This window comes from Triticum aestivum, chromosome 7A (genome assembly GCF_018294505.1).
Source record: "Triticum aestivum cultivar Chinese Spring chromosome 7A, IWGSC CS RefSeq v2.1, whole genome shotgun sequence".
In the NCBI taxonomy this organism is placed as follows: Eukaryota; Viridiplantae; Streptophyta; class Magnoliopsida; order Poales; family Poaceae; genus Triticum; species Triticum aestivum.
The window spans coordinates 544,960,791-544,973,438 of NC_057812.1; positions in this window are offsets into that span (position 1 = coordinate 544,960,791).

The following is a 12,648-nucleotide window of genomic DNA, read 5'->3' on the forward strand; positions in this document are numbered from 1 at the left end:
GAGCCGGATGTCCGGGGCATGGGGCCGGATGTCCGGGCTGGTCCGGATGTCTGGGCTGGGGCCGGATGTCCGGGGCCTGTAGCAGCTGGCTCTTCTTCCTTCGCCTTCCTTCGCTCCCGCGCACACTTGGCCTTGGTCCTTGGGCTCTCCTTGGTCTCCTCGGGTGTACCTGAGTATGCACAAGGTCCGCGCTTGAAGTAGCATCCATTTCTTACATGCAGAAAGGGAAGATTCAGAAAGGAGCGAGTTCACCTTGTGTCCATTGGAGTATGCTCGAGTGTACATGGGAATGATCATAGGATGCTCTGCATCATCTCCCCTCCCTTGGGAAAGATCCGACCTCGGATCATGATCCTCATCACCATGGAAACGATTGTTGTGGACGGACTTGTAGTTGGACGGAGTTGAAGACATTGTGCCATCCAAGTACTCCAAGTTGCCGCCGGAGTGGTATATATGCAAGAAAAGCAAACACAAATGACACTCGAAAATACAATGGTTAGTGCACACAAAGTGTCCATCATGTAAGAAAGAGTCCGTGCAACAAGATTGATCATGACAAGGTGCATGAAGCTTATCCAAAAGAGATGGAATGGTATGCAAATCATTCATGGGAGCAAAAGCATTCATTATGCACACAAATGTGTTGTGAATATGATCAATGCAATCATGGTGCAAAATGATGTCATAGTGAGACGGTTTATCAATAGCATGAATATGGCAATGGATGCTCAAGATGAGTATGTGATCATGCAATTGATGATGGGCAATATGATCATGATGTATGAATATGTCATCAAGGAAGATCACAACAAATTTGCTAAGAAAGTGCACAAGCTCATATATCATGGATGACATGGGAATACAAGATGCAACAAGGCAACCATGATGTGAGTCAATCCATGTATAAGATGCAAATTTGTCATGTGTATGATATGTCCATCGAGCATGACATGTTTTAGCACAATCGCCAAATATGGAGGTTTTGGAGTACCAATGCTCGATGTCGTGGCATGAGTGGAGGTTCGAAGGTGCATCCAATAAGTCCGAGCGCTCCTCAACTTGAAGGTCCATGGGTTCCATCTCCAATGTCGGTCCTCCATCCAATAGATGTAACATGTAGACAACAAGAAGGAAACAACAATGAAAGAGTGACCCATCCAATATGCATATTTGAGGATGGCTCAAAAGGAAGGAGTTCACCTTTAGGAGATTCTCGCAAATGTTGGTGTTGCACATCGTGTATGCCTTCACATGACCAAATTATCTCATGATGGTATCGCCTTGTGAATCCTTCAAAATGAAAGAACATAACAAACACTCGGAAAAACAAATGAGGTTAGCGGAAGTGCAAAACCTATCATTCATGTGGTAAGATACCCAACAAGTGCATGCATCATGCTCATCATAAGAAAGGACAAGGGAGCATTTCATGGTATGGAGGCATATGATGCGAGAACAACCAAATACAATAGGCTCAATCAAGCAAGCATGCATCACAAGTAAAGTGTCCAAGTCTCCACGATCAATAGGTGCAACAATTGGAGGCAAGCGACAATGAACAAAATATATCATGTGAGAGGCACGAACATATACGTCATCAACCCAAGAAAGCAAGTAATAATGGAACATGGGTGATGCGACAAAGCAAACAATCATAGCAATCAAGTGGTGTGAGCTAGTAGTGCGAAGATGCAACATACTAGAGGGAATCATGTCAAGTATGTCATGTGTGCAAATGTTGGTCATAAATAATGCACAAGACATATCACAAGCATGAAAGGAGGATATGAGCAAAATATCATCAATAGCATGAGGCACATGATAAACATGGCAATAGCAACAAGGATCTCCACCAAGCATGCAAATACACATAGGAGTAGCATAATTGTGAATCATGGGTAGATGCAAGCAAGGGTCCCAATTGCATGGCAAAGGCATAGAAGCAAGCATAGCATGCAAAGTGAACACGGCAAAATGAGCATGAAGCGACCAACGGTATATAGCCCATAGCCGTGTGAGAGCCAAGTGAGAGAGATGCGCATAGTCATTGCGCGAGGAGAGCGGTGGGAGGGATAGTTCACGGGATCCCAAGTCATCTTTGCTCTCAAGAGCTCGTTTCGTCAACTCTTGGGATTGAGAGGTTGACGAGTATACTTGAGTACCTACACAAAACAAAGACAAAGGGAAAATTGTGTGTGCATGGTAGATGTACACATCATCCATCATGATGCGCATGTGCAAGTGTTGGTTAGCACAAAATAGCCAATGCTCAAATAAATGAGATGCATGCTATAGAAACATGTCATCCATCATGATAGGTTTGTTGTTATGTATAGCATAATGGAGACTCAAATTGGGTAATGCATCATGGGAAATATCTAGAGCATTGTGAGGAATGGTATGCATATGGTGCACACAAGGGGTGTAATCATGCGATACACAATAATTTTCATGGCATGGCATATGAGATGAATTGTGCAAATTTTGCAAAGGAAGCGTAGCAATATCATCGCAAGAGAAACAAAAGCCAATGATGTAGCGACCAGACCTCAAACGGTCCAATCTCTGTGCTTAGGTGTCATCCCTGGATCAGTAATGCTGACACCACACAGTACTTGAAGGATTTATAACAGAGTAGAAATCACACACTTATTACATCGAGTGTCTCAAAAGAGAACTTATTACAATAAATATGGCTTAAGGCCAGCTAATAATGATAACAGCGGAAGGCTTGGAAGATAAGCGAGTCCATCAACTCCAACGACATCACTGAGTATAGAACCATGACCTAAAAGGCACCTTACTCGTCGTCTGAAAAGTCTGCAACATGAACGTTGCAGCCCGAAACGGGTCAGCACATGGAATATGCTGGCAATGTAACACATAGAGAACAATAAAAGAATAATGCTATACTACATGCATATTTGGCTGGTGGAAATCTCTATGGTTACAGTTTTGCGTAAAGCCAATTTTTCCCTACTACAAAGGAATAAATTTTATTTAACTATCATGGTAGTTGTTAAACATTGAGAATAGTTGACAGCATTATCAATCCCAATTAAGCATCATCATTAAAAACCCAACAAAATTAATTAGAGTAACATGATGAGATTCACATGAAAATCCAGATACTAGATACTCAAGATGTCCATAACCGGGGACACGGCTAATCATGATTAGTTTATACACTCTGCAAAGGTTTGCGCACTTTTCCCCACAAGACTCGATCTCCTCAGTTGGATTTCTCGCACTACAGGGTGTTTGAGAAACGGATGACCGAGACATAGTCTTTCAGAAGCGCTAGCACCTTACGATCGGGTAGACCGTACCACCTACATCCCCTACATCTGCTAGTCTACCACTGTAAGAGTTCGCACGACTTAGTCAACTATGCTAGAGCCCATAGTAGCTTGTGGCTGCACACAGAAGTTTCCAGTATGAATAATCTCATGATCCCTTTGAGCCTAGGTGGCGGTCCAAAAGAAAAACAGGCAATCGCTGGAATACCCAGGTGCCTCAATCCACCCAGATGTGTATTTAAGTTGCCACCTTAGATAAACCATTAAATTATCAATCTCACATCTGTCATGGATTTCACTCACCCAATCCACGTCTACTAGCATAGCATGGCATAACAAGCAAACATAGAAGTAACTCCCAAAGGTTTGATAATAAACAGGTAATAGGTACTACCTCATCTACTTCCCAGACCCACAATTTAATTAGATCCTAATCATGCAATGGTGTGAGGATTGATCTAATGCAATAAAAACTGGGTAGTAGGATGGTATGATCAGAGTGTTACTTGCCTTGCCGATGATCCGCAAAACCTAACGATTCGAAGTAGCAAGCGGCGCACTCCGGGTACTCTATCGCAAATAAACAAGCATACAATAAGTACTCATCTAATCCACAGGTAAAACTCGAATAAGAGATCTAACCAGATATTTCAACTTAAGAACTCCCGTTGGCAAAAAAAACCAAATCGAACGAAGCAACAAAAGACAAACGATAAAAGAAATAAGCTCTGTTTACTAATCTGAATCTAGGGCAATTTTTACTGAGGCAAAAACTTGTTTGAGTTGGTTAAACAGAAAGAGGGTTTCGAGACGAAACTCTAGGCACCTGAATCACCTGATTCCGACAAACGAGCGAAAAGTTAAACTAAAACGAACATCGGATCAGAAATCGCGATCAGAAAAATCACGGATTAAATCCGAGAAAAAGAAAAACGACGAACAGGTTAACGAACGAACGTTCGTTAACTGAAACTAAACGATGAACGCGTCCGTTAAAACGAACGGACGAGCGAACGCTCGCTAAATAAATAAACCTGAGAAAAACCAATCTATTTAAAAAAACGAACGGCTTTTCTCAGAAAACCGGGGCAGTGGCTACCTCGGCTCGGGGCTCCGGCGGGACTCCAGTGGCGGCGGGTGGTGCAGGGCGGCGGCTGCGGGCGGCGGCAGGGGCGGCAAGCGGCGCGGGGCGGCGGCTGCGGCGTGCGGCGGCGGCTGCAGCGGCGCGGGTGGCGTGGGGAGGCGGCGGCGGGTGTGGGGCGGCTCCAGGGGGTCCGGCGGGGTTTATAAAGGAGGGGGGAGGCGGCGACTTGGGGAAGGGGGCGGCCTCGAGAGGCGGGTCCTCCCCGGACTCAGCGGCGGCGTCGGTCGGGACTCCTGTCCTGACCCGGGCGGGAGGCGGCGGCGGCTGGCTGGGCCGGCCTGCTCGGCTGGGCCTTTGGCCCAGTCGGGCACGGGGTCTCTTTTTTTAAACAACTTCGCTGCGACGAAAAAAAATTCTAGAAAAAAAATAAAATTCTAAAAATGCCAAAACAAATTTTCACCGTCTAAATAAAAAATTTAGAATAGGATGAACATTTTCTTGGCCCTAAATGCAATTTTTGAAAACGTGCAATTTTTCCTAAAATCAAATAAAATAGCAAATAAAACCAAAATAAAATCTTATTTGATTTTTTATTAAATCCTCAATATTTCTTTATTTTGGGAAAGTCATTTTATTCCCTCTCTCATAATTTTTATAATATAAATAATTGAAGATAAAATAAATAAAATAAAATGATCCTATTTTCAAAATTGAGACAACTCAAATATGAAAATAACGAAATCCCCAACTCTCTCCGAGGGTCCTTGAGTTGCGTGAAATTTCTAGGATAAACCAAAATGCAATAAATATGATATGCAATAATGATCTATTGTATAACATTCCAAATTGAAAATTTGGGATGTTACAAATGACCATCATCTCGTCATCTATGCCATAAGTGCAAATGAGATTTATGTGAATGGGGCATGCATAGTCACTATGTTGAGATTGAAAAGATGCGATATGGGATATCTCACTCATAGCATATGACAAGGTTAATGGATTGTCATACATGATGTGACCAAAAGAATTTTCACATAATATCCTATGGAGCATAGCATCACAACTAGGCAACTCGACATGCTCGTCATCATATTCATCATAAATAGGTAAGTCATGACATGAAGAAGTCGCACTAGCATGAAGCATGGGTATTGGTGTGTCAACATCATGCAAGCAATCATTCATAAAATAGTCCACTAGGACAATAGAAGCACCATCACCTATGTTACCTTTGGAGCATCGCTCATGTGTTGTAGGTGAGGTGTCGAAGACCAAGTCGTGGTCATCTTCATCTTGATGGAACCATGTGGGGGGGGGGGTGCATCATCGTCCACCATGGCCATCGTTGTCTCCATTGGAGGTATGGACTCGTCGAGGATAGGCGTGTCATCATGTAGGAGACCTAGCACCAAAGAAAACACACTCGGAGTAGAGGTTAAGTTGTTAGAAATCATAGTGGCCTCACGTGCCGTGTCAACTACCTCACTCACTAAGTGTGGTGGCTCACTCACTCCCTCTTGGATGCTCTCAAGTGTGGGGCTAGTGGTGGTCGCACTCATCCTCTCATAGGAAATGCACTCAATGTCACAAATGGTGGAGTCACTCATATCACTCATGGTGGGGTGGCTCTCCTCACATGAGAATTTGGGCATCTCTTTATATGTGGGTGTCAGAGAGATGTTGGTGCAAATGTCTCCATGCTCAATCATGTCGTGCTTGTAGCCGTGGATGAAGGCCGAAGATGGCACATCATCACTATCCTCTAAGACCAAAGAAAAGGTCTCATGTGCGGTCTCGTAGCTTGACTCGGAGTATGAGTCCAATATGGGTGCCGTCTTCAAGTGGTTGAAGAGGTTCATGCTCGTCGCCGTGGTCGAAGGGGATGGCCCTTGCTCGACCGTCTTGTCGCCGTCTTGTTGTTGGAGGCCCATATGATGTGGCACCTCATAGCTCGTCTCTATGACCGAAGGGAATTTCCCATGCTCGGCCATTTTCCTTGAGGGGCTTCCGAAGATGGAAGTGTCGCCCCCGCTCGTAGGTGGTCGCTTTGTACTTGATGATGTCGATGCAGGCGAACTCACGGGAAGTAGGCGAAGATGTCGTACGTCCAAAGGCGAAGATGCCTTGATAGCACTTGGCGAAGATGCTGAAGTGGTTGGTGTAGCCGTAGCTCCATCTTGGTGGTGCTTGTCTCGCGGTCTTCTCTTGTGGTCATGAAGTTTGGACTTGGCGTGAAGTAGGGCTTGTTGGGACTTGTACATTTGCGCTTGGTGAGCATCATCATGATGATGTTGGCGTTGTCGCACTTGAGCTCGTAGTAGATATCGTTCGTCTTCGTCCTGCACATGTTGCTTGGAGGTGACTTGCCCTTCATGACGAGGTGGATCACGAACGTGATGGTGGTCGCCATGGAGATGTGGACATGGACGACTTGCGCTTGCATCATTTTTGCGCTCCGAAGACTTGTGATTGGAATGTCGCCGCCTTGAGGATGATGAAGGGTAAGAACGGTTGATCAACAAGGTCCGAATCTCCTCCATCCTTGCATCTTGCTCCTCCTTTTGTGCGGAAAGCTTGTTGTCGATGTAGTCCCTTTTCCTCGCTTCGGAGTGGTGAATGTCAATGGAGAGGTTCTCGATGCGCTCTCGCAATCTTGATTGTGCGCCTTGCATTTGTCGTTGTAGATCGAAGATTGACGCTTTGGTGATGTAGTTGTTCACGCCGTCGTTGTTGTCGAAGACCGGAGATGAAATGCCTTGCCTATCCATCACTCCAAGAGAAAAAAACGTGGGTGGTAGAAAGAGAAGAATGAATACCAAATGTACCTTGACCGAACTTGAAAGTGGATCAATGATCACTCCAATGTGGACAAGGAAATAGCACAATTGGTACCAATTCTTGTCGGTTTCTCACACGTACACAAAGAAGGCTTATGGTGGAGCTCGGTGAGGATAGTGGCACAAAAATTTGATGTAAAATGTTAGCAAGAGTCAATAATGTTGAAAGAGATTCACAAATTCGCAAGTGAAACAAGTAGACCAATAGCAATAGGTGGCACACAGAAACACACACACGGATAGATAAATGGGGTCGTGCAACCAAGGATGAGCTCAAAATGTGGAATCCACGGAAAATGCTCTTGTTGCACAACTCTAGGGAGACGCTAGCATGATTGCTCAATAGGTGGATATGACACTTGTGCACAACCTATAGGAGACAAAAATGCAACGACTTCTATCCCAAGTATGCTATGTATATGATGTTCCGGTGGTATGATCCAAGATGATCGGATATGACAATGTGGTATGATGCTATGGCGATTGCTCACAAGCTCTTTGCTCTCTCTTTTTTTGCTTAAAAGCTTTTTTTGTAATGCCACAATGCGAAATGCACAAACCAAGGTAGCAATTGGGTATATATGGGAACAATCTTGTGACACAAGGGATGATATGATACCAATATGATATGTTACGTATGCAATATATGGTGTAGATCACTAATGTGCACAAGTAACGTTGCCGGCAATACTCAAATGGCTAGTCTCGATAGGCAAGTAACGCAAAATGGGCTAGGGGTTATCAATGCAATGGCAAGGGAATATACAATGGAGGGATACCACGATACCGAGATGATATGGAGGTTACCGTCCGCGGTGATGATGAGTGGCGGTGATCTTGATGGAGATACCAAGATGATGGAGACTCGTCCCTAAGTAGCCGAAACACCTTAGGAAACGGAAAAACCGCAAACTCAAAATCTCAAATGTCAAATGGTGGTAGCGGTAATGTGGTGGTGGTTTTGTGGAAGTGCAATGATGGGTTATACGAGTAGGCAATGCGGAAGTGGAGGGTAAGGTTGGCTATACACGGTGTCGGAGTTGGAAGCACGGTCCCTAAGTAGCCTAAACACCTTAGGAGACACAACTCACAACACAAATAAAATTGGGTTAAGTCAGGGTGGTGGAAGTGTATGGTGGGCAAGCCTATGTGGAAGTTATGGTGGTGGTGGTGGTTGATGAAGAAGCAATCGTCCCTAAGTAGCCTAGACACCTTAGGAGACTCAAATCACAACTCAAACAACCACAAATGCTATAAGGAACAAAATTGGTTAGGTTGCGGAAGTCGGTGGTGGTTATGCGGAGGTTGTGGTGGAAGTCCTAGTCAAAGATGCCAAAGTTCCAAAACTTTGATGGAATCAAATGGTGATGGTAGTATTTTTTTGGGAAGGGGGATGTCAAGACCTTTTCAACGAGCTAAAGAACGTCAAAAACGGACTCCAGATGAATTAGTTATGGACAAAACGGTGAGATGGGAAAGGCTGAAATGCCAGGGGCCGGACATCCGGGGGTGGGGGCCGGATATCCGGGGGCTGATGTCCAGAACCGTGCGGGTTTTATGCTCCAGGAGCCGGATGTCCGGCTTGGGGCCCGGATGTCCGGCCTGAGGCCCGGATGTCCGGCCCGACGATTCCAGATCTCGTTTGGGACATCAAAACTCGATTTGGGGGCGGAAATAGATGAATTTGGGGGCAAAATTGATGGGATTTCGTGGATGGAAAATGGGGAAAATTGGGGATATGCTAGATCCACTCAAAACCAAGCAAATCCATGGATCAAAATCAATAAAAATTCGTCAAACCAACAAATCACAAAAAGATTTGGGGCTATTTTTGGTGGGGATTTTTGAATTTAGGACGAAATCAAGAAAAACAAGGCTAGAACCCTAATCGCCCGATCTTTCACGAAAGGAGCGGATCCCGCGAAGAACACGACAAACACGAGGGGAAAACAAGGGGAATCACGAGGGGAAACACGAGAGAAACACTAAAACCAACAAGAATTATCACACATGCGCTAGATCCATGAACACAAAGGAAGATACAAGATCCAAAGTCAACAACGGACGATACAAGAGGTAACCGGTTCTTCTCCGTGAGGAGGTCTTGAATCCACAAGGGGATCTTCCCGTGAGGGGTCTTGAATCCAAGGTGGATCTTCTCCGTAGAGGTCGCAGTCTCTCTCGTGGAGTAGATCCGATATGGATGAGCGAAGCTCTATCTCTCCAATGGGCTAAACCAACGCTGACCCTAACTAGGAGGAGGTGGGGGAGTATATATAGTGCTAGCCCACGAAGGGGTAAGTGAGAGGGGGGATACATGGGCCCTTGGCCCGATCTCTGCGCACAGGCAGGTGCCGGATGTCCGGCGGCTCACGAAGAGCCAGATGTCCGGGCCTCTGGCCGGATGTCCAGGCTGGAGTTGCCCGATTCTTCTGCTCTCTGGTTAGCGTGCTCCGGATTTCCAGGCGAAGGGGCCGGATGTCCGGGCTGGGGCCAGATGTCCGGGGCCTGTAGCAGCTGGCTCTTCTTCCTTCTCCTTCCTTCGCTCCCGTGCACACTTGGCCTTGGTCCTTGGGCTCTCCTTGGTCTCCTCGGGTGTACCTGAGTATGCACAAGGTCCGCGCTTGAAGTAGCATCCATTTCTTACATGCGGAAGGGGAAGATTCAGAAAGGAGTGAGTTCACCTTGTGTCCAATGGAGTATGCTCGAGTGTACATGGGAATGATCGTAGGATGCTCTGCATCAAGGTATATCTTTAGATCTTGCAATCGAGTCTTTTAGTTTCTTGTTTTATCACTAGTTTAGTTTAGAAAAGAAAACTACAAAAAATATGGAATTAAGTTTGCCTCATACGCTTCATCTTTTTAATATCTTTCGTGAGTATGATGGAAAGGATAATTGTGCTCAAGTGCTAGAAGAAGAAATCTATAAAATGTTTGGCACTAAATATTTGAATGATGAGCATGATTGCAATGTTGTTAGTATGAATTCCTTGAATATCCATGATGCTAATGATATGCAAAGCCACAAGCTTGGGGAAGCTATGTTTGATGAAGATGATATTTTTTGTCCCCCAAGTTTTGATGAGCAAATTTATTATGATGAAAGCATGCCTCCTATCTATGATGATTATTGTGATGACACATACGCTTTAAAGAATAATGATAACAATGAAACTTGTCATCTTGATTTGAATTTTCAATCACATGATAGTTATTTTGTTGAGTTTGCTCCCACTATTATTCATGAGAAGAATTTTGCTTGTGTGGAGAGTAGTAAATTTTCTATGCTTGTAGATCATGAAAAGAATGCTTTAGGTGCTGGTTATATTGTTTAATTCATTCATGATGCTACTGAAAATTATTATGAGGGAGGAATATATGCTTGTAGGAATTGCAATAATATCAAGTTTCCTCTCTACGTGCTTAAAGTTTTGAAGTTATGCTTGTTTTGCTTTCCTATGCTAGTTGATTATTGTTCCCATAAGTTGTTTGCTCACAAAGTCCCTATGCATAGGAAGTGGGTTAGGCTTAAATATGTGTAGGATCGAAAGTATGTCTAGAGGGGGGTGACTAGACTACTTGACCAAATAAAAATCTAGCCTTTTCCCAATTTTAGTTCTTGGCAGATTTTAGCTATCTTAGCACAAGTCAAGCAATCTCCACACAATTAAAGCAAGCATGCAAAAGAGTATATGAGCAGCAGAAAGTAAAGCATGCAACTTGCAAGAATGTAAAGGGAAGGGTTTGGAGGATTCAAACGCAATTGGAGACACGAATGTTTTTGTCGTGGTTCCGGTAGGTGGTGCTATCGTACATCCACGTTGATGGAGACTTCAATCCACGGAGGGTAACGGTTGCGCGAGTCCACGGAGGGCTCCACCCATGAAGGGTCCACAAAGAAGCAACCTTGTCTATTCCATCACGGCCATCGCCCATGAAGGACTTGCCTCACTAGCGGTAGATCTTCACGAAGTAGGCGATCTCCTTGCCCTTACAAACTCCTTGGTTCAACTCCACAATCTTGTCGGAGGCTCCCAAGTGAGACCTAGCCAATCTAGGAGACACCACTCTCCAAGAAGTAACAAATGGTGTGTTGATGATGAACTCCTTGCTCTTGTGCTTCAAATGATAGTCTCCCCAACACTCAACTCTCTCTCATAGGATTTGGATTTGGTGGAAAGAAGATTTGAGTGGAAAGCAACTTGGGGAAGGCTAGAGATAAAGATTCATATGGTTGGAATGGAATATCTTGACCTCAACACAAGTGTAGGTGGTTCTCTCTCAGAAAATGTGTATTGGAAGTGTAAGTATGTTCTGATGGCTTTCTCCACGAATGAAGAGTGGGTGGAGGGGTATATATAGCCTCCACACAAAATCTAACCGTTACACACAATTTGCCAAACTCGGTGGGACCGAATGGTTAAACTCGGTCGGACCGATTCAGCAAACCTAGTGACCGTTAGGATTTTCGGTGGGAATGAGATGCAACTCGGTAGGACAGATATGGTTAGGGTTAGGGCATAACGTAATCTCGGTGTGACCGATTACACAAACTCGGTGGGACTGATTTTGGTAATAAGCTAACCAGAGAGTTGGTCAGGTAAACTCGGTGGGACCGATTCGCTCATCTCAGTGAGACCAAAATGTTACAAAAGGGAAACAGAGAGTTTACATTGCAATCTCGGTGGGACCGATCGCTCATCTCGGTAAGACCGAAACGTTACGAAGGGAAACAGAGAGATTACAATCCCATCTCGGTAAGACCGAGATCCCTATCGGTGAGACCGATTTGCCTAGGGTTTGTGGCAGTGGCTATGACATTTGAAACTCGGTGGCGTCGAATAGAAAGAATCAGTGGGGCCGAGTTTGACTTTTGGTTTAGGTCATATGTGGATGTGGGAAGGTAGTTGAGGGTTTTGGAGCATATCACTAAGCACTTTGAGCAAGCAAGCCATTAAGCAACACCTCATCCATCCTTGATAGTATTGGCTTTACCTATAGACTCAATGTGATCTTGGATCACTAAAATATAAAATGTAGAGTCTTGAGCTTCAAGCTTGAGCCAAACTTTTTGTCCTTAGAATTTTGAGGGATCCACTTTCCTCATCCATGCCATGCCATTCATTGAGCTTTTCCTGAAATATTAATCCTGGAATAATGTTAGCTCAATGAGCTATATGTTGTTAGGAATTACCAAAACCACCCAGGGATAGTTTCACTTTCAATATGCTAGTCATATTCTTCATTATGCTCTCTTTATGTTACAATTCTTATCTTTTATGTGAGCATCATTGAAATCATCATGCCTAGCTAGGGGCGTTAAACGATAGCGCTTGTTGGGAGGCAACCCAACTTTATTTTTGTTCCTTGATTTTTGTTTCTGTTTAGTAATAAATAATTCATATATCCTCTGTTTAGAT